Source organism: Rhinopithecus roxellana, chromosome 12, assembly GCF_007565055.1.
Source record: "Rhinopithecus roxellana isolate Shanxi Qingling chromosome 12, ASM756505v1, whole genome shotgun sequence".
Classification (NCBI taxonomy): Eukaryota; Metazoa; Chordata; class Mammalia; order Primates; family Cercopithecidae; genus Rhinopithecus; species Rhinopithecus roxellana.
In genome coordinates this window covers 135,161,972-135,188,928 of record NC_044560.1, presented here as the reverse complement: position 1 = coordinate 135,188,928, position 26,957 = coordinate 135,161,972, and positions in this window count along the sequence as shown.

Sequence of the window (26,957 nt, the reverse complement as noted above, 5' to 3'; positions counted from 1 at the left end):
TTGACAAAGGAAATATCCACAGATGAAACAAGAAAGAAGCTTTCTTAGAAACTTCTTGGTGATGTGTGAATTCATCTCACAGAGTTACACTTATGTTTCGTGGAGCAGTCCATTAACACTGTCTTTGAGGAACCTGAGAAGGGCTTCCTTGGATCGCCTTGAGGCCTACGCTGATGAAGGAAATTTCATCCGTTCAAAACCTGAAAGAATCTTTCGGAGAAACTTCTTTCTGATCTGTGAGTTCATCTCACAGACTTATACATTTGACTTCAGGAAACAGTTTGCTGACACTCTTTTCGTGGAATCTGGAAAGTGATATTTGGGAGCCCATAGGGACCCGTGGTGAAAAAGGAAATATCCTCACATAATAACTAGAGAGAAGCTTTCTGAGAGATTGTTTTCTGAAGTGTGACTTCATCACACAGAGTTCCACCCTTCCCTTCTTGGAACAGTTTGCTAACACTGTTGTCGTGGATTCTTCAAAGGTATATTTGGGAGCTCATTGAGGGTTATGGTGAAAAAGGAAACATCCCCACATAATAACTAAAGAGAAGCTTTCTGAGAAACTGCATTGCCATGTGTGAATGCAACTCACAGAGTTACACTTTTCTCTTCAGTGATCAGTTTGTTAACACAGTTTTCTGGAAATCTGCAATTAGATACTTCATAGCGCAATGAACCTTACGTTGACAAAGGAAATATCCACAGATGAAACAAGAAAGAAGCTTTCTTAGAAACTTCTTGGTGATGTGTGAATTCATCTCACAGAGTTACACTTATGTTTCGTGGAGCAGTCCATTAACACTGTCTTTGAGGAACCTGAGAAGGGCTTCCTTGGATCGCCTTGAGGCCTACGCTGATGAAGGAAATTTCATCCGTTCAAAACCTGAAAGAATCTTTCGGAGAAACTTCTTTCTGATCTGTGAGTTCATCTCACAGACTTATACATTTGACTTCAGGAAACAGTTTGCTGACACTCTTTTCGTGGAATCTGGAAAGTGATATTTGGGAGCCCATAGGGACCCGTGGTGAAAAAGGAAATATCCTCACATAATAACTAGAGAGAAGCTTTCTGAGAGATTGTTTTCTGAAGTGTGACTTCATCACACAGAGTTCCACCCTTCCCTTCTTGGAACAGTTTGCTAACACTGTTGTCGTGGATTCTTCAAAGGTATATTTGGGAGCTCATTGAGGGTTATGGTGAAAAAGGAAACATCCCCACATAATAACTAAAGAGAAGCTTTCTGAGAAACTGCATTGCCATGTGTTAATTCAACTCACAGAGTTACACTTTTGTCTTCAGTGATCAGTTTGTTAACACAATTTTCTGGAAATCTGCAATTAGATACTTCATAGCGCAGTGAACCATACGGTGACAAAGGAAATATCCACAGATGAAAACAGGAAAGAAGCTTTCTTTGAAACTTCTTTGTGATCTGTGAATTCATCTCACAAAGTTACAACTTAGGCCTCATGAAGCAGTTTGCTACCTCACTTTTCGTGGAATCTGCAAAGGGATAAATGGGAGTCCATTAGGGCCCATTGTGAAAAAGGAAATATACTCGATAATAACTAGAGAGAGCTTTCTGAGAGATTGCTTTCTGAAGTGTGACTTCATCACACAGAGTTCCACCTTCCCTTCTTGGAACAGTTGCTAACACTGTTGTCGTGGATTCTGCAAAGGTATATTTGGGAGCTCACTGAGGGCTATGGTGAAAAAGGAAACATCCAAACATAATATCTAAAGAGAAGGTTTCTGAGAAACTGCCATTGCCATGTGTGAATGCAACTCACAGAGTTACACTTTTCTCTTCAGTGATCAGTTTGTAACACAGTTTTCTGGAAATCTGCAATTAGATACGTCATAGCGCAAATGAACCTTACGTTGACAAAGGAAATATCCACAGATGAAACAAGAAAGAAGCTTTCTTAGAAACTTCTTGGGGATGTGGTGAATTCAGCTCACAGAGTTACACTTATGTTTCGTGGAGCAGTCCATTAACAATGTCCTTTGAGGAACCTGAGAAGGGGTTCCTTGGATCGCCTTGAGGCCTACGCTGATGAAGGAAATTTCATCCGTTCAAAACGTGAAAAGAAGCTTTCGGAGAACTTCTTTCTGATCTGTGAGTTCATCTCACAGACTATACCTTGACTTCAGGAAGCAGTTTGCTAAACACTCTTTTCGGGGAATCTGGAAATTGATATTTGGGAGCCCATAGGGGGCCCATGGTGAAAAACGAAATATCCTCACATAATAACAGAGAGAAGCTTTCTGAGTGATTGCTTTCTGAAGTGGTACTTCATCACACAGAGTTCCACCCTTCCCTTCTTGGACAGTTTGCTACACACTGTTGTCGTGGATTCTGCAAATGTATAGTTGGGAGCTCATTGAGGGCTATGGTGAAAAAGGAAACATCCCCACATAATAACTAAAGAGAAGCTTTCTGATGAAACTGCATTGCCATGTGTGAATGCAACTCACAGAGTTACACGTTTCTCTCAGTGATCAGTTTGTTAACACAGATTTCGGAAATCTGCAATTAGATACTTCATAGCGCAATGAACCTTACGTTGACAAAGGAAATATCCACAGATGAAACAAGAAAGAAGCTTTCTTAGAAACTTCTTGGTGATGTGTGAATTCATCTCACAGAGTTACACTTATGTTTCGTGGAGCAGTCCATTAACACTGTCTTTGAGGAACCTGAGAAGGGCTTCCTTGGATCGCCTTGAGGCCTACGCTGATGAAGGAAATTTCATCCGTTCAAAACGTGAAAGAAGCTTTCGGGAGAAACTTCTTTCTGATCTGTGAGTTCATCTCACAGACTTATACCTTTGACTTCAGGAAGCAGTTGCTAACACTCTTTTCGGGGAATCTGGAAAGTGATATTTGGAGAGCCCATAGGGGCCCATGGTGAAAAACGAAATATCCTCAATAATAACTAGAGAGAAGCTTTCTGAGATGATTGCTTTCTGAAGTGTGACTTCATCACACAGAGTTCCACCCTTCCCTTCTTGGAACAGTTTGCTAACACTGTTGTCGTGTGGATTCTGCAAAGTTATATTTGGGAGCTCATTGACGGCGATGGTGAAAAAAAGAACTATCCTCACATAAATAACAAAAGAGAAGCTTTCTGAGATACTGCATTGCCATGTGTGAATGCCCCTCACAGAGTTTACAAGTTTCTCTTCAGTGATCAGTCTGTTAACACAGTTTTCTGGGAATCTGCAAATAGATACTTCACTAGTGCAATGAACCTTACGGTGACAAAGGAAATATCCACAGATCACAATAGAAGGAAGCTTTCTTAGGAACTTTTGCTGATGTGTGAATTCATCTCACAGTTGTTACCCTTATGTTTCGCTGGAGCAGTCCATTAACAATGTCTTATGAGGAACCTGAGAATGGCTTCCTTGGATCGCATTGAGGCCTACGCTGATGAAGGAAATTTCATCCGTTCAAAACGTGAAAGAAGCTTTCTGAGAAACGTCTTTCTGATCTCTGAGTTCATCTCACAGACTTATAACTTAGACTTCAGGAAGCAGTTTGCTAACACTCTTTTCGTGGAATCTGGAAAGTGATATTTGGGAGCCCATAGGGGCCCATGGTGAGAAACGAAATATCCTCAGATAAAAACTAGAGAGAAGCTTTCTGAGAGATTGCTTTCTGATGTGTGACTTCATCACACAGAGTTCCACCCTTCCCTTCTTGGAACAGTTTGCTAACACTGTTGTCGTGGATTCTGCAAAGGTATATTTGGGAGCTCATTGAGTTCTATGGTGAAAAAGGAAACATCCCCACATAATAACTAAAGAGAAGCTTTCTGAGAAACTGCATTGCCATGTGTGAATGCAACTCACAGAGTTACACTTTTCTCTTCAGTGATCAGTTTGTTAACACAGTTTTCTGGAAATCTGCAATTAGATACTTCATAGCGCAATGAACCTTACGTTGACAAAGGAAATATCCACAGATGAAACAAGAAAGAAGCTTTCTTAGAAACTTCTTGGTGATGTGTGAATTCATCTCACAGAGTTACACTTATGTTTCGTGGAGCAGTCCATTAACACTGTCTTTGAGGAACCTGAGAAGGGCTTCCTTGGATCGCCTTGAGGCCTACGCTGATGAAGGAAATTTCATCCGTTCAAAACCTGAAAGAATCTTTCGGAGGAACTTCTTTCTGATCTGTGAGTTCATCTCACAGACTTATACCTTTGACTTCAGGAAACAGTTTGCTGACACTCTTTTCGGGGAATCTGGAAAGTGATATTTGGAAGCCCATAGGGGCCCATGGTGAAAAAGGAAATATCCTCACATAATAACTAGAGAGAAACTTTCTGAGAGAATTGCTTTCTGAAGTGTGACTTCATCACACAGAGTTCCAGCCTTCCCTTCTTGGAACAGTTTGCTAACACTGTTGTCGTGGATTCTGCAAAGGTATATTTGGGAGCTCATTGAGGGCTATGGTGAAAAAGGAACATCCCCACATAATAACTAAAGAGAAGCTTTCTGTGAAACTGCATTGCCATGGGTGAATGCAACTCACAGAGTTACACTTTTCTCTTCAGTGATCAGTTTTTTAACACAGTTTTCTGGAAATCTGCAATTAGATACTTCATAGCGCAGTGAACCTTACGGTGAGAAAGGAAATATCCACAGATGAAAACAGGAAAGAAGCTTTCTTTGAAACTTCTTGGTGATGTGTGAATTCATCTCACAGAGTTACACTTATGTTTCCTGGACCAGTCCATTAACACTGTCTTTGAGGAACCTGAGAAGGGCTTCCTTGGATCGCATGAGGCCTACGCTGATGAAGGAAATTTCATCCGTTCAACACGTGAAAGAAGCTTTCTGAGAAACTTCTTTCTGATCTGTGAGTTCATCTCACAGACTTATAACTTAGACTTCAGGAAGCAGTGTGATAACACTCTTTCTTGGAATCTTGAAAGTGATATATGGGAGCCCATAGGGGTCCATGGTGAAAATGGAAATATCCTCACATAATAACTAGAGAGAAGCTTTCTGAGGGATTGCTTTCTGAAGTGTGACTTCATCACACAGAGTTCCACCCTTCCCTTCTTGGAACATTTTGCTAACACTGTTGTCGTGGATTCTGCAAAAGTATATTTGGGAGCTCATTGAGGGCTATGGTGAAAAAGGAAATGTCCTCACATAATAACTAAAGAGAAGCTTTCTGAGAAACTGCACTGCCATGTGTGAATGCACCTCACAGAGTTACAAGTTTCTCTTCAATGATCACTCCGTTAGAACAGTTTGCTGGTAATCTGCAAATAGATACTTCATAGTGCAATGAACCTTACGGTGACAAAGGAAATATCCACAGATAAAAATTAGAAAGAAGCTTTCTTAGAAACTTCTTGGTGATGTGTGAATTCATCTCACAGAGTTACACTTATGTTTCGTGGAGCAGTCCATTAACACTGTTTTGAGGAACCTGAGAAGGGCTTCCTTGGATCGCATTGAGGCCTACGCTGATGCAGGAATTTTCATCCGTTCAAAACGTGAAAGAAGCTTTCTGAGAAACTTCTTTTTGATCTGTGAGTTCATCTCACAGACTTATAACTTAGAGTTCAGGAAGCAGTTTGCTAACACTCTTTTCTTGGAATCTGGAAAGTGATATTTGGGAGCCCCAAAGGGCCCATGGTGAAAAAGGAAATATCATCACATTATAACTAGAGAGAAGCTTTCTGAGAGATTGCTTTCTGATGTGTGACTTCATCACACAGAGTTCCACCCTTCCCTGCTTGGAACAGTTTGCTAACACTGTTGTCGTGGCTTCTGCAAAGGTATATTTGGGAGCTCATTGAGGGTGATGGTGAAAAAAGAACTATCCTCACATAATAACAAAAGAGAAGCTTTCTGAGAAACTGCATTGCCATGTGTGAATGCACCTCACAGAGTTACAAGTTTCTCTTCAGTGATCAGTCTGTTAACACAGTTTTCTGGAAATCTGCAAATAGATACTTCATAGTGCAATGAACCTTACGGTGAGAAAGGGAATATCCACAGATCAAAACTAGAAAGAAGCTTTCTTAGAAAATTCTTGGTGATGGGTGAATTCATCTCACAGAGTTACACTTATGTTTCGTGAAGCAGTCCATTAACACTGTCTCTGAGGAAACTGAGAAGGGCTTCCTTGGATCGCATTGAGGCCTACGCTGATGAAGGAAATTTCATCCGTTCAAAACGTGAAAGAAGCTTTCTGAGAAACATCTTTTTGATCTGTGAGTTCATCTCACAGACTTATAACTTAGACTTCAGGAAGCATTTTGCTAACATTCTTTTCGTGGATTCTGGAAAGTGATATTGGGGAGCCTATTGGGGCCCATGGTGAAAAAGGAAATATCCTCAGATAATTACTAGACAGAAGGTTTCTGAGAGATTGCTTTCTGATGTGTGACTTCATCTCATCGAGTTACACCAGTGTTTTTGGAGTCGTTTCCGAGGACTGTTTCCGTGGATTCCGAGAAGTGATATTTCAGATGGCGTGGAAGAATAGAAAGAGAAAAGACATATCCTCCAAGAAAAAGTGGAGTCAAGCTTTCTGAGAAACTGCTTTGTGATATGTGAATTCATTTCACAGTGTTACTTCACCCTTTCTCGGGGGAGTTTCCTAGCACTCATTTTGAGGAATCTCAGATGTGATGTCTTGGATATCGTTGAATCGCATGGTGAATAAGGAACTATCCTCAGAGAAACCTGCAGAGAAGCCTTCTCAGAAACTTCTTTGTTGTGGGTGAATTCAGCCCACAGATGTCCATCACTGTTTTCACTGAGAAGGTTTGTAGCAGAGTTTTCACTGAATCTGCAATAGGAAACACGGTGGCGCTCCGAGACCACAAATAACCTCCTCTTACTAAAGTAAGAAGCTTTCTGAGAAACCGCTTTGTGATGTGTGAATTCAACTCACTAAGTTACAGCTGTATTTCGTGGGGCCGTGGCCTATCCCTATTTGTGTGGAATCTGAGAACAGATATTCCGGATCCCTTTGAAAACAATGGGGCCAATGGAAATATCTTCCAAAAAATAATGAGAAAGAAGCTTTCTGAGAAACTTCTTTGTGATCTGTGAATTCATCTCACAGAATTACAACTTAGGCCTCATGAAGCAGTTTGCTACCTCACTTTTCGTGGAATCTGCAAAGGGATATTTGGGAGTCCATTGGGGCCCATTGTGAAAAAGGAAATATCCTCAGATAATAACTAGAGAGAAGCTTTCTGAGAGATTGCTTTCTGATGTGTGACTTCATCACACAGAGTTCCACCCTTCCATTCTTGGAACAGTTTGCTAACACTGTTGTCGTGGATTCTGCAAAGGTATATTTGGGAGCACACTGAGGGCTATGGTGAAAAAGGAAACATCCAAACATAATATCTAAAGAGAAGGTTTCTGAGAAACTGCATTGCCATGTGTGAATGCAACTCACAGAGTTACACTTCCCTCTTCAGTGATCAGTTTGTTAACACAGTTTTCTGGAAATCTGCAATTAGATACTTCATAGCGCAATGAACCTTACGGTGACAAAGGAAATATCCACAGATGAAACAAGAAAGAAGCTTTCTTAGAAACTTCTTGGTGATGTGTGAATTCATCTCACAGAGTTACACTTATGTTTCGTGGAGCAGTCCATTAACAATGTCTTTGAGGTACCTGCGAAGGGCTTCCTTGGATCGCCTTGAGGCATACGCTGATGAAGGAAATTTCCTCCGTTCAAAACGTGAAAGAAGCTTTCGAAGAAACTTCTTTCTGATCTGTGATTTCATCTCACAGACTTATACCTTTGACTTCAGGAAGCAGTTTGCTAACACTCTTTTCGGGGAATCTAGAAAGTGATATTTGGGAGCCCATAGGGGCCCATGGTGAAAAAGGAAATATCCTCACATAATAACTAGAGAGAAGCTTTCTGAGAGATTTCTTTCTGAAGTGTGACTTCATCACACAGAGTTCCACCCTTCCCTTCTTGGAACAGTTTGCTAACACTGTTGTGGATTCTGCAAAGGTATATTTGGGAGCTCATTGAGGGCTATGGTGAAAAAGGAAACATCCACACATAATAACTAAAGAGAAGCTTTCTGAGAAACTGCATTGCCATGTGTGAATGCAACTCACAGAGTTACACTTTTCTCCTCAGTGATCAGTTTGTTGACACAGTTCTCTGGAAATCTACAATTAGATACTTCATAGCGCAATGAACCTTACGGTGACAAAGGAAATATCCACAGATGAAACAAGAAAGAAGCTTTCTTAGAAACTTCTTGGTGATGCGTGAATTCATCTCACAGAGTTACACTTATGTTTCGTGGAGCAGTCCATTAACACTGTCTTTGAGGAAACTGAGAAGGGCTTCCTTGCATCGCATTGAGGCCTACGCTGATAATGAAATTTCATCCGTTCAAAACATGAAAGAAGCTTTCTGAGAAACTTCTTTCTGATCTGTGAGTTCATCTCACAGACTTATAACTTAGACTTCAGGAAGCAGTTTCCTAACACTCTTTTCGTGAATTCTGGAAAGTGATATATGGGAGCCCATAGGGGCCTATGGTGAAAAAGGAAATATCCTCACATAGTAACTAGATAGAAGCTTTCTGAGAGATTGTTTTCTTATGTGTGACTTCATCACACAGAGTTCCACCCTTCCCTTCTTTTAACAGTTTGCTAACACTGTTGTCGTGGATTCTGCAAAGTTATATTTGGGAGCTGATTGAGGGCTATGGTGAAAAAGGAAATATACTCAGATCAAAACGGAAAAGAAGCCTTCTGAGAAACTGCATTGCCATGAGTGAATGCAACTCACAGAGTTACACGTTTCTCTTCAGTGATCAGTTTGCTACCTAAGTTATCTGGAGATCTGCAATGGTATACCTCTTAGAGCAATGAAGCTTACGGTGACAAAGGAAATATCCTCAGACGAAAACTAGAAGGAAGCTTTCTTTGAAACTTCTTGTTGATGTGTGAATTCATCTAACAAAGTTACACTTATGTTTCGTGGAGCAGTCCATTAACACTGTTTTGAGGAAACTGAGAACGGCTTCCTTGGATCGCAGTGAGGCGTACGCTGATAAAGGAAATTTCATCCGTTCAAAACCTGAAAGAATCTTTCTGAGAAACTTCTTTCTGATCTGTGAGTTCATCTCACACACTTATAACTTAGACTTCAGGAAGCAGTTTGCTAACACTCTGTTCGTGCAATCTGGAAAGTGATATTTGGGAGCCCATAGGGGCCTATGGTGAAAGAGGAAATATCCTCACATAATAACTAGAGAGAAGCTTTCTGAGAGATTGCTTTCTGATGTGTGGCTTCATCACAAAGAGTTGCACCCTTCCCTTCTTGGAACAGTTTGCTAACACTATTGTTGTGGATTCTGCAGAGGTATATTTGAGAGCTCTTTGAGGGCTATGGTGAAAAAGGAAAGATCCTCAGATAAAAACAGGAAAGAAGCCTTCTGAGAAACTGCACTGCCATGAGTGAATGCAACTCACAGAGTTATAAGTTTCTCTTCAGTGATCAGTTTGTTAACACAGTTTTCTGGAAATCTACAATTAGATACTTTGAAGCGCAATGAACCTTACGGTGACAAAGGAAATATCCACAGATTAAAACTAGAACGAAACTTTCTTGGAAATTTCCTGTTGATGTGTGAATTCATCTCACCGAGTTATGTTTCATGGAGCAGTCCATTAACCCTGTCTTTGAGGAAACTTAGAAGGGCTTCTTTTGATTGCATTGAGGCCTACGATCATAAAGGAAATTTCATCCGTTCCAAACGTGAAAGAAGCTTTCTGAGAAACTTCTTTCTGATCTGTGAGTTCATTTCAAGGCTTATAACTTAGACTTCAGGAAGCAGTTTGCTGACACTGTTTTCGTGGAATCTGGAAAGGGACCTATGGGAGCCCATAGGGGCCCAAGGTGATAAAGGAAATATCCTCAAATAATAACTAGAGAGAAGCTTTCGAGAGATTGCTTTCTGATGTGTGACTTCATCACTCAGAGTTCCACCCTTCCCTTCTTGGAACAGTTTGCTAACACTGTTGCGGTGGATTCTGCAAGGGAATATTTGGGAGCTCATTGATGGCAATGGTGAAAAAGGAAATATCCTCACATAATAACAAAAGAGAAGCTCTCTGAGAAACTGCATGGCCATGTGTGAATGCAACTCACAGAGTTACACTTCTCTTTAGTTATTATGTGAGGATATTTCCTTTTTCACCATCGCCATCAATGAGCTCCGAAATATTCCTTTGCAGAATCCACGACAACAGTGTTAGGAAACTGTTCCAAGAAGAGAAGGGTGGAACTCTGTGTGATGAAGTCACACATCAGAAAGCAATCTCTCAGAAAGCTTCTCTCTAGTTATTATGTGAGGATATTTCCTTTTTCACAATGGGCCCCTATGGGATCCCAAATATCACTTTCCAGATTCCACGAAAAGAGTGTTAGCATCCTTCTTCCTGTAGTCTAAATTATAGGTCTGTGATATGAACTCACAGATCAGAAAGAAGTTTCTCAGAAAGCTACATTCACGTTTTGAACGGATGAAATTTCCTTTATCAGCGTAGGCCTCAATGCGATCCTAAGAAGCCCTTCTCAGGTTCCTCAAAGACAGTGTTAATGGACTCCTCCATGAAACGTAAGTGTAACTCTGTGAGATGAAGTCACACATCAAAAAGAAGATTCTAGGAAAGCTTCTTTCTAGTTTTCATCTGAGGATATTTCCTTTGTCACCGCAAGCTTCATTGCGCTAAGAGGTATCCTATTTCAGATTTCTAGAAAACTTAGTTAGCAAACTGATCACTGAAGAGAAACGTGTAAATCTCTGAGTTGCATTCACTCATGGCAATGCAGTTTCTCAGAAGGCTTCTTTCCAGTTTTGATCTGAGTATATTTCCTTTTTCACCATAGCCCTCAATGAGCTACCAAATATACCTCTGCAGAATCCACGACAACAGTGTTAGCAAACTGTTCCAAAAAGGGAAGGGTGGATCTCTGTGTGATGAAGTCACACATCAGAAAGCAATCTCTCAGAAACCTTCTCTCAAGTTATTATGTGAGGATATTTCCTTTTTCACCATTGGCCCCTATGGGCTCCCAAATATCACTTTCCAGGATCCACGAAAAGAGTGTTAGCAATCTGCTTCCAGAAGTCTAAGTTATAAGTGTGTGAGATGAACTCACAGATCAGAAAGAAGATTCTGTGAAAGCTTCCTTCAGGTTTTGAACTGATGAAATTTCCCTTATCAGCGTAGACCTCAATGCGATCCAGGGAAGCCCTTCTCAGTTTCCTCAAATACAGTGTTAATGAACTGCTCCACGAAACATAAGTGTAACTCTGTGAGATGAATACACACATCACCAAAAGTTTCTACGAAGGCTTCTTTCTAGTTTTCATCTGAGGGTATTTCGTTTATCACCATAAGCTTCACTGCGGTAAGAAATATCCCGAGGCAGATTTCCAGAAAACTGTGTTAACAAACTGATCACTGAAGAGAAACGTTTAACTCTGTGAGTTGCATTCACACATGGCAACGCAGTTTCTCAGAAAGCTTCTCTTTAGTTATTATGTGAGGATATTTCCTTTTTCACCATGGCCATCAATGAACTCCGAAATATTCCTTTGCAGAATCCATGAAAGCAGTGTTAGGAAACTGTTCCAAGAATGGAAGGGGGGAACTCTGTGTGATGAAGTCACACATCAGAAAGCAACCTCTCAGAAAGCTTCTCTCTAGTTATTATGGGAGGATATATCCTTTTTCACCATTTGCCCCTATGGGGTCCCAAATATCACTTTTCAAATTCCACGAAAAGAGTGTCAGTAAACTGTTTCCTGAAGTATAAGTCATTAAGTCTGTGAGATGAACTCACAGACCAGAAGGAAGTATCTCAAAAAGCTTCTTTCACTTTTTGAACAGATGAAATTTCCTTTATCATCGTAGGCCTCAATGCAATCCAAGGAAGCCTTTCTCAGTTTCCTCAAAGAGATTGTTAAATAACTGCTCCACGAAACATAAGTGTAACTCTGTGAGATGAATTCAGACATCACCAAGAAGTTTCTACGAAAGCTTCTTTCTAGTTTTCATCTGTGGATATTTCCTTTGTCACCGTAAGGTTCATTGTGCTATGAAGTATCTAATAGCAGATTTCCAGAAAACTGTGTTAACAAACTGATCACTGAAGAGTAACGTGTAACTGTGTGAGTTGCATTCACACATGGCAACGCAGTTACTCTGAAAGCTTCTCTTTAGTTGTTTTGTGAGAATATTTCCTTTTTCACCGTAGCACTCAATGAGCTCCCAAATATACCGCTGCAGAATCCACGACAACAGTGTTAGCAAACTGTTCCAAGAAGGGAAGGGTGGAACTCTGAGTGATGAAGTCACACATCAGAAAGCAATCTCTCAGAAAGTTTCTATCTAGTTATTATGTGAGGATAATTCCTTTTTCCCAATGGGAACCTATGGGCTCCCAAATATCAGTTTCCAGATTCCACGAAAAGAGTGTTAGCAAACTGCTTCCTGAAGTCTAAGTCATAAGTCTGTGAGATGAACTCACATATCAGAACGAAATTTCTTAGAAAGCTTTTTCACGTTTTGAACGGATGAAATTTCCTTTATCAGTGTAGGCCTCAATGCTATCCAAAGAAGCCTTTCTCAGGTTCCTCAAACACAGTGGTAGTGGACTGCTCCATGAAGCATAAGTGTAACTCTGTGAGATGAATTCACACATCAACAAGAAGTTTCTAAGAAAGCTTCTTTCTAGTTTTCATCTGAGGATATTTCCTTTGTCACCGTAACCTTCATTGAGATAAGAGATATCCCATTGCAGATTTCCAGAAAACTTAGTTAGCAAACTGATTACTGAACAGAAACCTGTAACTCTGTGAGTTGCATTCACTCATGGCAATGCAGTTTCACAGAAGGATTCTTTCCAATTTTGATCTGAGGATATTTCCTTTTTCACCATAGCCCTCAATGAGCTCCCAAATATACCTCTGCAGAATCCACCACAACAGTGTTAGCAAACTGTTCCAAGAAGGAAAGTGTGGAACTCTGTGTGTTGAAGTCAAACATCAGAAAGCAATCTCTCAGAAAGCATCGCTGTAGTTATTATGTGAGGATATTTCCTTTTTCAACATGGGCCGCTATGGGCTCCCAAATATAACTTTCCAGATTCCACGAAAAGAGTGTTAGCAAACTGCTTCCTGAAGTCTATGTTACAAGTCTGTGAGATCAACTCACATATCAGAAAGATGGTTCTGAGAAAGCTTCTTTCACGTTTTGAACGGATGAAATTTCCTTCATCAGCGTAGACCTCAATGCGATCAAAAGAAGCCTTTCTCAGGTTCCTCAAAGACGGTGTTAATGGACTGCTCCATGAAATATAAGTGTAACTGTGGAAGATCAATTCACACATCACAAAGAAGTTTCTAAGAAAGCTTTTTCTAGTTTTCATCTGTGGATATTTCCTTTGTCACCATAAGGTTCATTGCGCTATGAAGTATCTAATTGCAGATTTGCAGAAAAATCTGTTACCAAACTGATCACTGAAGAGAAACGTGTAAATCAGTGAGTTGCATTCACCCATGGCAACGCAGTTTCTCAGAAAGCTTCCCTTTAGTTATTAGGTGAGGATAGTTCCTTTTTCACCATGGCCCTCAATGAGCTCCTAAATATACCTCTGCAGAATACACGACAACAGGGTTAGCAAACTGTTCCAAGAAGGGAAGGTTGGAACTCGGTGTGATGAATCACACATCAGAAAGCAATCTCTCAGAAAGCTTCTCTCTAGTTATTATGTGAGGATATTTCCTTTTTCACCATGGGCCCTGAGGGGCTCCCAAATATCACTTTCCAGATTCCACGAAAAGAGTGTTAGCAAACTGCTTCCTGAAGACTAAGTTATAAGTCTGTGAGATGAAATCGCAGAACAGAAAGAAGTTTCTCAGAAAGCTTCTTTCACGTTTTGAACGGATGAAATGTCCTTCATCATCGTAGGCCTCAATGCGATCCAAGGAAGCCCTTCTCAGGTTCCTCAAAGGCAGTGTTAATGGACTGCTCCAGGAAACGTGAGTGTAAATCTGTGAGATGAATTCACACATCACCAAGAAGTTTCTAAGAAAGCTTTTTTCTAGTTTTCACCTGTGGATATTTCCTGTGTCACCGTAAGGTTCATTGCACTATGAAGTATCTAATAGCAGATTTCCAGGAAACTGTGTTAAAAAACTGATCTCTGAGGAGAAACGTGTATCTCTGTGAGTTGCATTCACACATGGCAACGCAGTTTCTCAGAAAGCTTCTCTTCAGTTATAATGTGAGGATATTTCCTTTTTCACCATAGCCCTCTATGAGCTCCCAAATATACCTTTGCAGAATCCACGATAACAGGGTTAGCAAACTGTTCGAAGAAGGGAAGGGTGGAACTCTGGGTGATGAAGTCACACATCAGAAAGCAATCTCTCAGAAAGCTTCTCTCTAATAATGATGTGAGGATATTTCCTTTTTTACCATGGGCCCATCAGGGCTCCCATACATCATTTTCCAGATTCCACGAAAAGAGTGTTAGCAAATTGCTTCCTGAAGTCTAAGTTATAAGTCTGTGAGATGAACACACAAATCAGAAAAAAGTTTCTCAGAAAGCTTCTTTCTTGTATTGAACTGATGAAATAAGCTTTATCAGAGTAGGTCTCAATGCCATGCAAGGAAGCCCTTCTCAGGTTCCTCAAAGACAGTGTTAATGGACTGCTCCACGAAACATAAGTGTAACTCTGTGAGATGAATTCACACATCACCAGGAAGTTTCCAAGAAAGCTTCTTTCTAGTTATCACCTGTGGATATTTCCTGTGTCACCATAAGGTTCATTGCACTATGAAGTATCTAATTGCAGATTTCCAGAAAACTGTGTTAACAAACTGATCTCTGAAGAGAAACGTGTAACTCTGTGATTTGCATTCACACATGCAACGAAGTTTCTCAGAAAGCCTCTGTTTAGTTATAATGTGACGATATTTCCTTTTTCACCATAGCCCTCAATGAGCTCCCAAATATTCCTTTGCAGAATCCACGACAACAGTGTTAGCAAACTGTTCCAAGATCGGAAGGCTGGAACTATGTGTGATGAAGTCACACATCAGAAAGGAATCTCTCAGAAAGCTTCTCTCTAGTTATTATATGAGGATATTTCCTTTTTCACCTTGGGCCCCTATGCGCTCCCAAATATCACCTCCCAGATTGCACGAAAATAGTCTTAGCAAACTGCTTCCTGAAATCTAAGTTATGAGTCTGTGAGATGAACTCGCAGATCAGAAAGAAGTTTCTCAGAAAGCTTCTTTCACGTTTGGAACGGATGAAATTTCCTTTATCAGAGTAGGCCTCAATGAGATCCAAGGAAGCCCTTCTCAGTTTCCTCAAAGACAGTGTTAATGGACTGCTCCACGAAACATAAGTGTAACTCTGTGAGATGAATTCACACATCACCAAGAAGTTTCCAAGAAAGCTTCTTTCTAGTTATCACCTGTGGATATTTCCTGTGTCAACATAAGGTTCATTGCACTATGAAGTATCTAATTGAGGATTTCCAGAAAACTGTGTTAACAAACTGATCTCTGAAGAGAAACGTGTAACTCTGTGATTTGCATTCACACATGCAACGAAGTTTCTCAGAAAGCCTCTGTTTAGTTATAATGTGACGATATTTCCTTTTTCACCATAGCCCTCAATGAGCTCCCAAATATTCCTTTGCAGAATCCACGACAACAGTGTTAGCAAACTGTTCCAAGATCGGAAGGCTGGAACTATGTGTGATGAAGTCACACATCAGAAAGCAATCTCTCCGAAAGCTTCTCTCTAGTTAATATATGAGGATATTTCCTTTTTCACCATGGGCCCCTATGGGCTCCCAAATATCACTTCCCAGATTGCACGAAAATAGTCTTAGCAAACTGCTTCCTGAAGTCTAAGTTATGAGTCTGTGAGATGAACTCGCAGATCAGAAAGAAGTTTCTCAGAAAGCTTCTTTCACGTTTGGAACGGATGAAATTTCCTTTATCAGAGTAGGCCTCAATGAGATCCAAGGAAGCCCTTCTCAGGTTCCTCAAAGACAGTGTTAATGGACTGCTCCACGAAACATAAATGTAACTCTGTGAGATGAATTCACACATCACCAAGATGTTTCTAAGAAAGCTTCTTTCTAGTTTTCATCTGTGGATATTTCCTTTGTCACCATAAGATTCATTGCGCTATGAAGTATCTAATTGCAGGTTTCCAGAAAACTGTGTTAACAAACTGATCACTGAGGAGAAACGTGGAACTCTGTGAGTTGCATTCACACATGGCAACTCAGTTTCCCAGAAAGCTTCTCTTTAGTTATTATATTAGGATATTTCCTTTTTCACCGTAGCCCTCAAAGAGCTCCCAAATATACCTCTGCAGAATCCACGACAAGCGTGTTAGCAAACTGTTCCAAGAAAGGAAGGGTGGAACTCTGTGTTAAGAAGTCACACATCAGAAAGCAATCTCTCAGAAACCTTCTCTCTAGTTATTACATGAGGATATACCTTTTTTCACCATGGGCCCCTATGGGATCCCAAATATCACTTTCCAGATTCCACGAAAAGAGGGTTAGCAAACTGCTTCCTGAAGTCTAAGTTATAAGTCTGTGAGATGAACTCACAGATCAGAAAGAAGTTTCTCAGAAACCTTCTTTCACGTTTTGAACGGATGAAATTTCCTTTATCAGAGTAGGCCTAAATGCGATCCAAGGACGCCCTTCTCAGGTTCCTCAAAGACAGTGTTAATGGACTGCTAAACGAAACATAAGTGTAACACTCTGAGATGAATTCGCACATCACCAAGAAGTTTCTATGAAAGCTTCTTTCTAGTTTTCACCTGTGGATGTTTCGTTTGTCACCAAAGGTTCATTACGCTATGAAGTATCTAATTGCAGATTTCCAGAAAACTGTTTTAACCCAACGATCACTGAAGAGAAACGAGTATCTCTGTGAGTTGCATTCACACATTGCAAGGCAGTTTCTCAGAAAGATTCTCTTTCGCTATTATGTGAAGATATTTCCTTTTTCACCATAGCCCTCAATGAGCTCCCTAATATACCTCTGCAGAATCCACGACAACAGTGTTATCAAACTGTTCCAAGATGGGAATGGTGGAACTCTGTGTGATGAAGTCACACATCAGAATGCAATCTCTCAGAAAGATTCTATCTAGTTGTTATGTGAGGATATTTCCTTTTTCACAATGGGCCCCTATGGGCTCCCAAATATCACTTTCCAGATTCCACGAAAAGAGTGTTAGCCAACTGCTTCCTGAAGTCTAAGTTATAATTCTGTTAGATGAACTCACAGATCAGAAAGAAGATTCTCAGAAAGCTTCTTTCACGTTTTGAACGGATGAAATTTCCTTTATCATCGTAGGCCTCAATGCGATCCAAGGAAGCCCTTCTCAGGTTCCTCAAACACAGTGTTAACGGACTGCTCCACGAAACATAAGTGTAACTCTCTGAGATGAATTCACACATCACCAAGAAGTTTCTAAGAAAGCTTCTTTCTAGTTTTCGCCTGTGGATATTTCCTGTGTCACCATAAGATTTATTGCACTATGAAGTATCTAATTGCAGATTTCCAGAAAACTGTGTAAGCAAACTGATCACTGAAAAGAAACGTGTAACTCTGTGAGTTGCATTCACACATGGCAACGCAGTTTCTCAGAAAGCTTCTCTTTAGTTATTCTGTGAGGATATTTCCGTTTTCACCGTAGCCCTCAATGAGCTCCCAAATATACCTCTGCAGAATCCACGACAACATAGATAGCAAACTGTTCCATGTAGGGAAGGGTGGATCTCTGTGTGATGAAGTCACACATCAGAAAGCAATCTCTCAGAAAGCTTCTCTCTAGTTATTATGTGAGGATATTTCCTTTTTCACCATGGGCCCCTATGGGCTCCCATATATCACTTTCCAGATTCCACGAAAAGAATGTTAGCAAACTGCTTCCTGAAGTCTAAGTTATAAATCTGTGAGATGAACTGACAGATCAGAAAAAAGTTTCTCAGAAAGCTTCTTTCATGTTTTCAACGGATGAAATGTCCTTTATCAGCGTAGGCCTCAATGTGATCCAAAGAAGCCCTTCTCAGATTCCTCAAAGACAGTGTTAATGGACTGCTCCACGAAACATAAGTGTAACTCTGTGAGATGAATTCACACACCACCAAGAAGTTTCCAAGAAAGCTTCTTTCTAGTTTTCACATGTGGATATTTCCTGTGTCACCATAAGGTTCATTGCACTATGAAGTATCTAATTGCAGATTTGCAGAAAACTGTGTTAACAAACTGATCTCTGAAGAGAAAAGTGTAACTCTGTGAGGTGCATTCACTCTTGGCAATGCAGTTTCTCAGAAGGCTTCTTTCCAGTTCTGATCTGAGGATATTTCCTTTCTCACCATAGCCCTCAAAGAGCTCCCAAATATACCTCTGCAGAATCCACGACAAGAGTGTTAGCCAACTGTTCCGAGAAGGGAAGGGTGGAACTCTGTGTGATGAAGTCACACATCAGAAAGCAATCTCTCGAAAGTTTCTCTCTAGTTATTATGTGAGGATATTTCCTTTTTCACCATGGGCCCTTAAGGGCTCCCAAATATCACTTTCCAGTATCCCCAAAAAGAGTGTACACAATGCGCTTCCTGAATTCTAAGTCATAAGTCTGTGAGATGAACTCAGAGATCAGAAAGAAGTTTCTCAGAAAACTTATTTCACGTTTTGAACGGATGAAATTTCCTTCATCAGCGTTGGCCTCAATGCGATCCCAAGAAGCCCTTCTCAGGTTCCTCAAAGAAAGTGTTAATGGACTGATCCATGAAACATAAGTGTAACTCTGTGAGATGAATTCACACACCACCAAAAAGTTTCTACGCATGCTACATTGTAGTATTCTTCTGAGGATATTTCCTTTGACACCGTAAGCTTCATTGCGCTAAGAAATGTCCCAAGGCAGATTTCCAGAAAACTACGTTAGGAACCTGATCACTGAAGAGAAACGTGTAACTCTGTGAGTTGCATTCACACATGGCAATGCAGTCTCTCAGAAAGCTTCTCTTTAGGTATTATGTGAGGATATTTCCTTTTTCACCATAGCCCTCAATGAGCTCCCAAATATAACTTTGCAGAATCCACGACAACAGTGTTAGCAAACTGTTCCGAGAAGGGAATGGTGGAACTCTGTGTGATGAGGTCACACAATCGAAAGCAATCTCTCAGAAAGCTTCTCTCTAGTTATAATGTGAGGATATTTCCTTTTTCACCATGGGCCCCTATGGGCTCCCAAATATCACTTTGAAGTATCCATGAAAAGAGTGTTTGCAAAATGCTTCCTGAACTCTAAGTTATAATTCTATGAGACGAACTCACAGATCAGAAAGAAGTTTCTCAGAAAGCTTCTTTCACGTTTTGTACTGATGAAATTTCCTTTTTCAGCGTAGGCCTCAATGCGATCCAAAGAAGCCTTTCTCAGGTTCCTCAAAGAGAGTGCTAATGGACTGGTTCTCGAAACATAAGTGTAACTTTGTGAGATGAATTCACACATCACCAAGAAGTTTCTAAGACAACTTCTTTCTAGTTTTCACCAGTGTATATTTCTTTTGTGACCGTAAGGTTCTTTGCGCTATGAAGTATCTAATTGCAGATTTCCAGAAAACTGTGTTAACAAACAGATCACTGAAGAGAAACGTGTAACTCTGAGAGTTCCATTCACACATAGCAATGCAGTTTCTCAAAACGCTTCTATTTAGTTATTATGTGAGGAGATTTCCTTTTTCACCCTAGCCCTCAATGAGCTCCCAAATATTCCTTTGCAGAATCCACGACAACAGTGTTAGCAAACTGTTCCAAGAAGGGAAGAGTGGAACTCTGTGTGATGAAGTCACACATCAGAAAGCAATCTCTCAGAAGTCTCCTCTCTAGTTATAATGTGAGGATATTTCCTTTTTCACCATGGGCCCTATGGGCTCCCATATATCACTTTCCAGATTCCACGAAAAGAGTGTCAGCAACCTGCTTCCTGAAGGCTAAGTTATAAGTCTGTGAGATGAACTCACAGATCAGAAAGAAGATTCTCAGAAAGCTTCTTTCACGTTTTGAACGGATGAAATTTCCTTTATCTGCGGAGGCCTCAATGCGATCCAAGGAAGCTTCTCTTTAGTTATTATGTGAGGATATTTCTTTTTCACCATAGCCCTCAATGAGCTACCAAATATAACTTTGCAAAATCCACGACAACAGGGTTAGCAAACTGTTCCAAGAACGGAAGGTTGGAACTCTGTGTGATGAAGTCACACATCAGAAAGCAATCTCTCAGAAAACTTCTCTCTAGTTATTTTGTGAGATTTTTTCCTTTTTCACCATGGGCCCAAAGGGCTCCCAAATATCACTTTCCAGAATCCACGAAACGAGTGTTAGCAAACTGCTTCCTGAAGTCGAAGTTATAAGTCTGTGAGATGAACTCACAGTTCAGAAAGTAGTTTCTCAGAAAGCTTCTTTCCCGTTTTGAACGGATGAAATTTCCTTTATCAGCGTAGGCCCCAATACGATCCAAGGAAGCCCTTCTCAGGTTCCTCACAGACAGTGTTAATGGACTGCTCCACGAAACATAAGTGCACCTCTGTGAGATGAATTCACACATCACCAAGAAGTTTCTAAAAAAGCTTCTTTGTAGTTTTCATCTGTGGATATTTCCTTTGTCACCAAAAGCTTCATTGTTCTAAGAGGTATTCCATTGCAGATTTCCCGAAAACGTAGTTAGCAAACGGATCACTAAAGAGAAACGTGTAACTCTGTGAGTTGCATTCACTCATGGCAATGCAGTTTCTCAGAAGGCTTCTTTCCAGTTCTGATCTGAGGATATTTCCTTTTTCACCATAGCCCTCAATGAGCTCCCAAATATACCTCTGCAGAATTCACGACAAGAGTGTTAGCCAACTGCTCCGAGATGGGAAGGGTGGAACTCTGTGTGATGAAGTCACACATCAGAAAGCAATCTCTCAGAAAGCTTCTCTCTAGTTATTATGTGAGGATATTTCCTTTTTCAACTAGGGCCCCTATGGGCTCCCACATATCAATTTCCAGTTTCCACGAAAAGAGTGTTAGCAAACTGCTTTCTGATGTCTAAAGTTTAAGTCTGTGAGATCAACTCACAGATCAGAAAGAAGTTTCCCAGAATGCTTCTTTCACGTTTTGAACGGATGAAATTTCCATTATCAGCGTAGGCCTCAATGCGATCCAAAGATGCCCTTCTCAGTTTCCTCAAAGAAAGTGTTAATGGACTGATCCACGAAACATAAGTGTAACTCTGTGAGATGAATTCACACATCACCAAGAAATTTGTAAGAAAACTTCTTTCTAGTTTTCATCTGAGGCTATTACCTTTGACACCATAAGCTTCATTGCGCTAAGAGGTATCCCATTGCAGATTTCCAGAAAAGTTAGTTAGCAAACTGATCACTGAAGAGAAACGTGTAACTCTATTAGTTGCATTTACTCATGGCAATGCAGTTTCTCAGAAGGCTTCTTTCCAGTTTTGATCGGAGGATATTTCCGTTTTCACCATAGCCTTCAATGAGCGCCCAAATATTCCTTTGCAGAATCCACGACAACAGTGTTAGCAAACTGTTCCAAGAAGGGAAGGGTGGAACTCTGTGTGATGAAGTCACACATCAGAAAGCAATCTCTCAGAAAGCTTCTCTCTTGTTATTATGTAAGTATATTTCCATTTTCACCATTTGCCCCAATGGGTTTCCATATATCACTTTCCAGATTCCACGAAAAGAGTGTCAGCAAACATCTTCCTGAAGTCTAAGTTAAAAGTCTGTGAGATGAACTCACACATCAGGAAGAAGATTCTCAGAAAGCTTCTTTCACGTTCTGAATGGATGAAATTTCCTTTATCAGCGTAGGCCTCAATGCGATACAAGGAAGCCCTTCTCAGCTTCTTCAAAGACAGTGTTAATGGACTGCTCCAAGAAACATAAGTGTAACTTTGTGAGATGAATTCACACATCAACAAGAAGTTTCTAAGAAAGCTTCTTTCTAGTTTTCATCTATGGATATTTCCTTTGTCACCGTAAGTTTCATTGTGCTACGAAGTATCTAATTACAGATTTCCAGAAAACTGTGTTAACAAACTGATCACTGAAGAGAAACGTGTAACTTTGTGATTTGCATTCACACTTGGAAACACAGTTTCTCAGAAAGCTTCTCTTTAGTTATAATGTGAGGATATTTCCTTTTTCACAATAGCCCTCAATGAGCTTCCAAATTTACCTCCGCAGAATCCAGGACAACAGTGTTAGCAAACTGTTCCAAGAAGGGAAGGGTGGAACTCTGTGTGATGAAGTCACACATCCGAAAGCAATCTCTCAGAAAGTTTCTCTCTAGTTGTTATGTGAGGATATTTCCTTTTTCACCCTGGAGGCCTATGGGTTCCGAAATATCACTTTCCATATTCCACGAAAAGAGTGTTTGCAAACTGCTTCCTGAAGTCTAACTTATAAGTTTGTGAGATGAACTCACAGAGCAAAAAGAAGTTTCTCAGAAAGCTTCTTTCACGTTTTGAATGGAGGAAATTTCCTTTATCAGCGTCGGCCTCAATGCGATCCAGAAAAGCCCTTCTCAGGTTCCTCAAACACAGTGTTTATGGACTGCTCCAAGAAACATAAGTGTAACTTTTTGAGATGAATTCACACATCAACAAGAAATTTCTAAGAAAGTTTCTTTGTAGTTTTCATCTGAGGATATTTCCGTTGTCACCGTAAGCTTCATTGCGATATGAGGTATCCCATTGCAGATTTCCAGAAAACTTAATTAGCAAACTGATCACTGAAGAGAAACGTTTAACTCTTTGAGTTGCATTCACTCATGGCAGTGCAGTTTCTCAGAAGGCTTCTTTGCAGTTTTAATCTGAGGATAATTCCTTTTTCAACATAGCCCTCAAAGAGCTCCCAAATATACCTCTGCAGAATCAACAACAACAGTGTTAGAAAACTGTTCCAAGAAGGGAAGGGTGGAACTCTGTGTGATAAAGTCACACATCAGGAAGCAATCTCTCAGAAAGCTTCTCTCTAGTTATTATGTGAGGAGATTTCCTTTTTCACCATGGGCCCCTATGGGCTCCAAATATCACGTTCCAGATTCCACGAAAAGGTTGTTAGCAAACTGCTTCCTGAAGTCTAAATTATAAGTCTGTGAGATGAACTCACAGATCAGAAAGAAATTTCTCAGAAAGCTTCTTTCACGTTTTGAAAGGATGAAAATTCCTTTATCAGCGTAGACCTCAATGCGATCCAAAGAAGCCCTTCTCGTGTCCCTCAAAGACAGGGTTAATGAAACACTCCATGAAACATAAGTGCAACTTTGTGAGATGAATTCACACATCACCAAGAAGTTTCCACGAAAGCTTCTTTCTAGTTTTCATCTGAGGATATTTCCTTTGTCACCGTAAGTTTCATTGCGCTAAGAGGTATCCCATTGCAGAGTTCTAGAAAACGTAGTTAGCAAACTGATCAGTGAAGAGAAACGTGTAACTCTGTGAGTTGCATTCACTCATGGCAATGCAGTTTCTCAGAAGGCTTCTTTCGAGTTTCTATCTGAGGATATTTCCTTTTTCACCAGAGGCCTTAATGACCTCCCAAATATAACTTTGCAGAATCCACGACAACAGTGTTAGGAAGCTGTTCCAACAAGGGAAGGGTGGAACTCTGTGTGATGAAGTCACACATTGGAAAGCAACGTTTCGAAATGTTACTGACTAGTTTTTATGTAAGATTATTTCCTTATTCACCATGGGCCTCTATGGGCTCGCAAATATCACCTTCCAGATTCCACGAAAAGTTGATCGGAAACTGCTTCCTGAAGTCTAAGTTATAAGTCTGTGAGATGTACTCACAGATCAGAAAGAAGATTCTCAGAAAGCTTCTTTCACCTTTTGAACGGATGAAATTTCATTTATCAGCCCAGGCCTCAATGCGATCCAAGGAAGCCCTTCTCAGGTTCCTCAAATACAGTGTTAATGGAATGCTCCACGAAACATAAGTGTAACTCTGGGAGATGAATTCACACATCACCAAGAAGTTTCTAAGAAAGCTTCTTTCAAGTTTTGAACGGATGGAATTTCCTTTATCAGTGTAGGCCTCAATGCGATCCAAGGAAGCCCTTCTCAGGTTATTGAACGATAGTGTTAATAGACTGCTCCACGAAACATAAGTGTAACTCTGTGAGATGAATTCACACATCACCAAGAAGTTTCTAAGAAAGCTGCTTTGAAGTTTTGAACGGATGAAATTTCCTTTATCAGCGTAGGCCTCAATGCGATCCAAGGAAGCCCTTCTCAGGTTCCTCAAAGACAGTGTTAATGGACAGCTCCAAGACACATAAGTGTAACTTTGTGAGATGAATTCACACATCACCAAGAAGTTTCTAGGAAAGCTTCTTTCAAGTTTTCAACTGTGGATATTTCCTTTGACACCGTAAGCTTCATTGCACTAAGAAATATCCCAAATCAGATTTCCAGAAAACTATGTTAACAAACTGATCAGTGAATAGAAACGTGTAGCTCTGTGAGTTGCATTCACACATTTCAACGCAGTTTCTCAGAAAGCTTCTCTTCAGTTATAATGTGAGGATATTTCCTTTTTCACCATAGCCCTCAATGAGCTCCCAAATATACCTTTGCAGAATCCACGACAACAGTGTTAGCAAACTGTTCGAAGAAGGGAAGGGTGGAACTCTGGGTGATGAAGTCACACATCAGAAAGCAATCTCTCAGAAAGCTTCTCTCTAATTACGATGTGAGGATATTTCCTTTTTTACCATGGGCCCATCAGGCTCCCATACATCATTTTCCAGATTCCACGAAAAGAGTGTTAGCAAATTGCTTCCTGAAGTCTAAGTTATAAGTCTGTGAGATGAACACACAAATCAGAGAAAAGTTTCTCAGAAAGCTTCTTTCATGCATTGAACTGATGAAATAACCTTTATCAGACTAGGTCTCAATGCCATGCAAGGAAGCCCTTCTCAGGTTCCTCAAAGACAGTGTTAATGGACTGCTCCAAGAAACATAAGTTTAACTCTGAAAGATGAATTCACACATCACAAAGAAGTTTCCAAGAAAACTTCTTTCTAGTTTTCACCAGTGTATATTTCTTTTGTGACCGTAAGGTTCTTTGCGCTATGAAGTATCTAATTGCAGATTTCCAGAAAACTGTGTTAACAAACTGATCTCTGAAGAGAAACGTGTAACTCTGTGATTTGCATTCACACATGCAACGAAGTTTCTCAGAAAGCCTCTGTTTAGTTATAATGTGACGATATTTCCTTTTTCACCATAGCCCTCAATGAGCTCCCAAATATTCCTTTGCAGAATCCACGACAACAGTGTTAGCAAACTGTTCCAAGATCGGAAGGGTGGAACTATGTGTGATGAAGTCACACATCAGAAAGCAATCTCTCCGAAAGCTTCTCTCTACTTATTATATGAGGATATTTCCTTTTTCACCATGGGCCCCTATGGGCTCCCAAATATCACTTCCCAGATTGCACGAAAATAGTCTTAGCAAACTGCTTCCTGAAGTCTAAGTTATGAGTCTGTGAGATGAACTCGCAGATCAGAAAGAAGTTTCTCAGAAAGCTTCTTTCACGTTTGGAACGGATGAAATTTCCTTTATCAGAGTAGGCCTCAATGAGATCCAGGGAAGCCCTTCTCAGGTTCCTCAAAGACAGTGTTAATGGACTGCTCCACCAAACATAAATGTAACTCTGTGAGATGAATTCACACATCACCAAGATGTTTCTAAGAAAGCTTCTTTCTAGTTTTCATCTGTGGATATTTCCTTTGTCACCGTAAGGTTCATTGCGCTATGAAGTATCTAATTGCAGGTTTCCAGAAAACTGTGTTAACAAACTGATCACTGAGGAGAAACGTGGAACTCTGTGAGTTGCATTCACACATGGCAACTCAGTTTCCCAGAAAGCTTCTCTTTAGTTATTATATGAGGATATTTCCTTTTTCACCATAGCCCTCAATGAGCTCCCAAATATACCTCTGCAGAATCCACGACAAGCGTGTTAGCAAACTGTTCCAAGAAAGGAAGGGTGGAACTCTGTGTTAAGAAGTCACACAATCGAAAGCAATCTCTCAGAAACCTTCTCTCTAGTTATTACATGAGGATATATCCTTTTTCACCATGGGCCCCTATGGGATCCCAAATATCACTTTCCAGATTCCACGAAAAGAGGGTTAGCAAACTGCTTCCTGAAGTCTAAGTTATAAGTCTGTGAGATGAACTCACAGATCAGAAAGAAGTTTCTCAGAAACCTTCTTTCACGTTTTGAACGGATGAAATTTCCTTTATCAGAGTAGGCCTAAATGCGATCCAAGGACGCCCTTCTCAGGTTCCTCAAAGACAGTGTTAATGGACTGCTAAACGAAACATAAGTGTAACACTCTGAGATGAATTCGCACATCACCAAGAAGTTTCTATGAAAGCTTCTTTCTAGTTTTCACCTGTGGATATTTCCTTTGTCACCAAAGGTTCATTACGCTATGAAGTATCTAATTGCAGATTTCCAGAAAACTGTTTTAACCCAACGATCACTGAAGAGAAACGAGTATCTCTGTGAGTTGCATTCACACATTGCAAGGCAGTTTCTCAGAAAGATTCTCTTTCGCTATTATGTGAAGATATTTCCTTTTTCACCATAGCCCTCAATGAGCTCCCTAATATACCTCTGCAGAATCCACGACAACAGTGTTATCAAACTGTTCCAAGATGGGAATGGTGGAACTCTGTGTGATGAAGTCACACATCAGCATGCAATCTCTCAGAAAGATTCTATCTAGTTGTTATGTGAGGATATTTCCTTTTTCACAATGGGCCCCTATGGG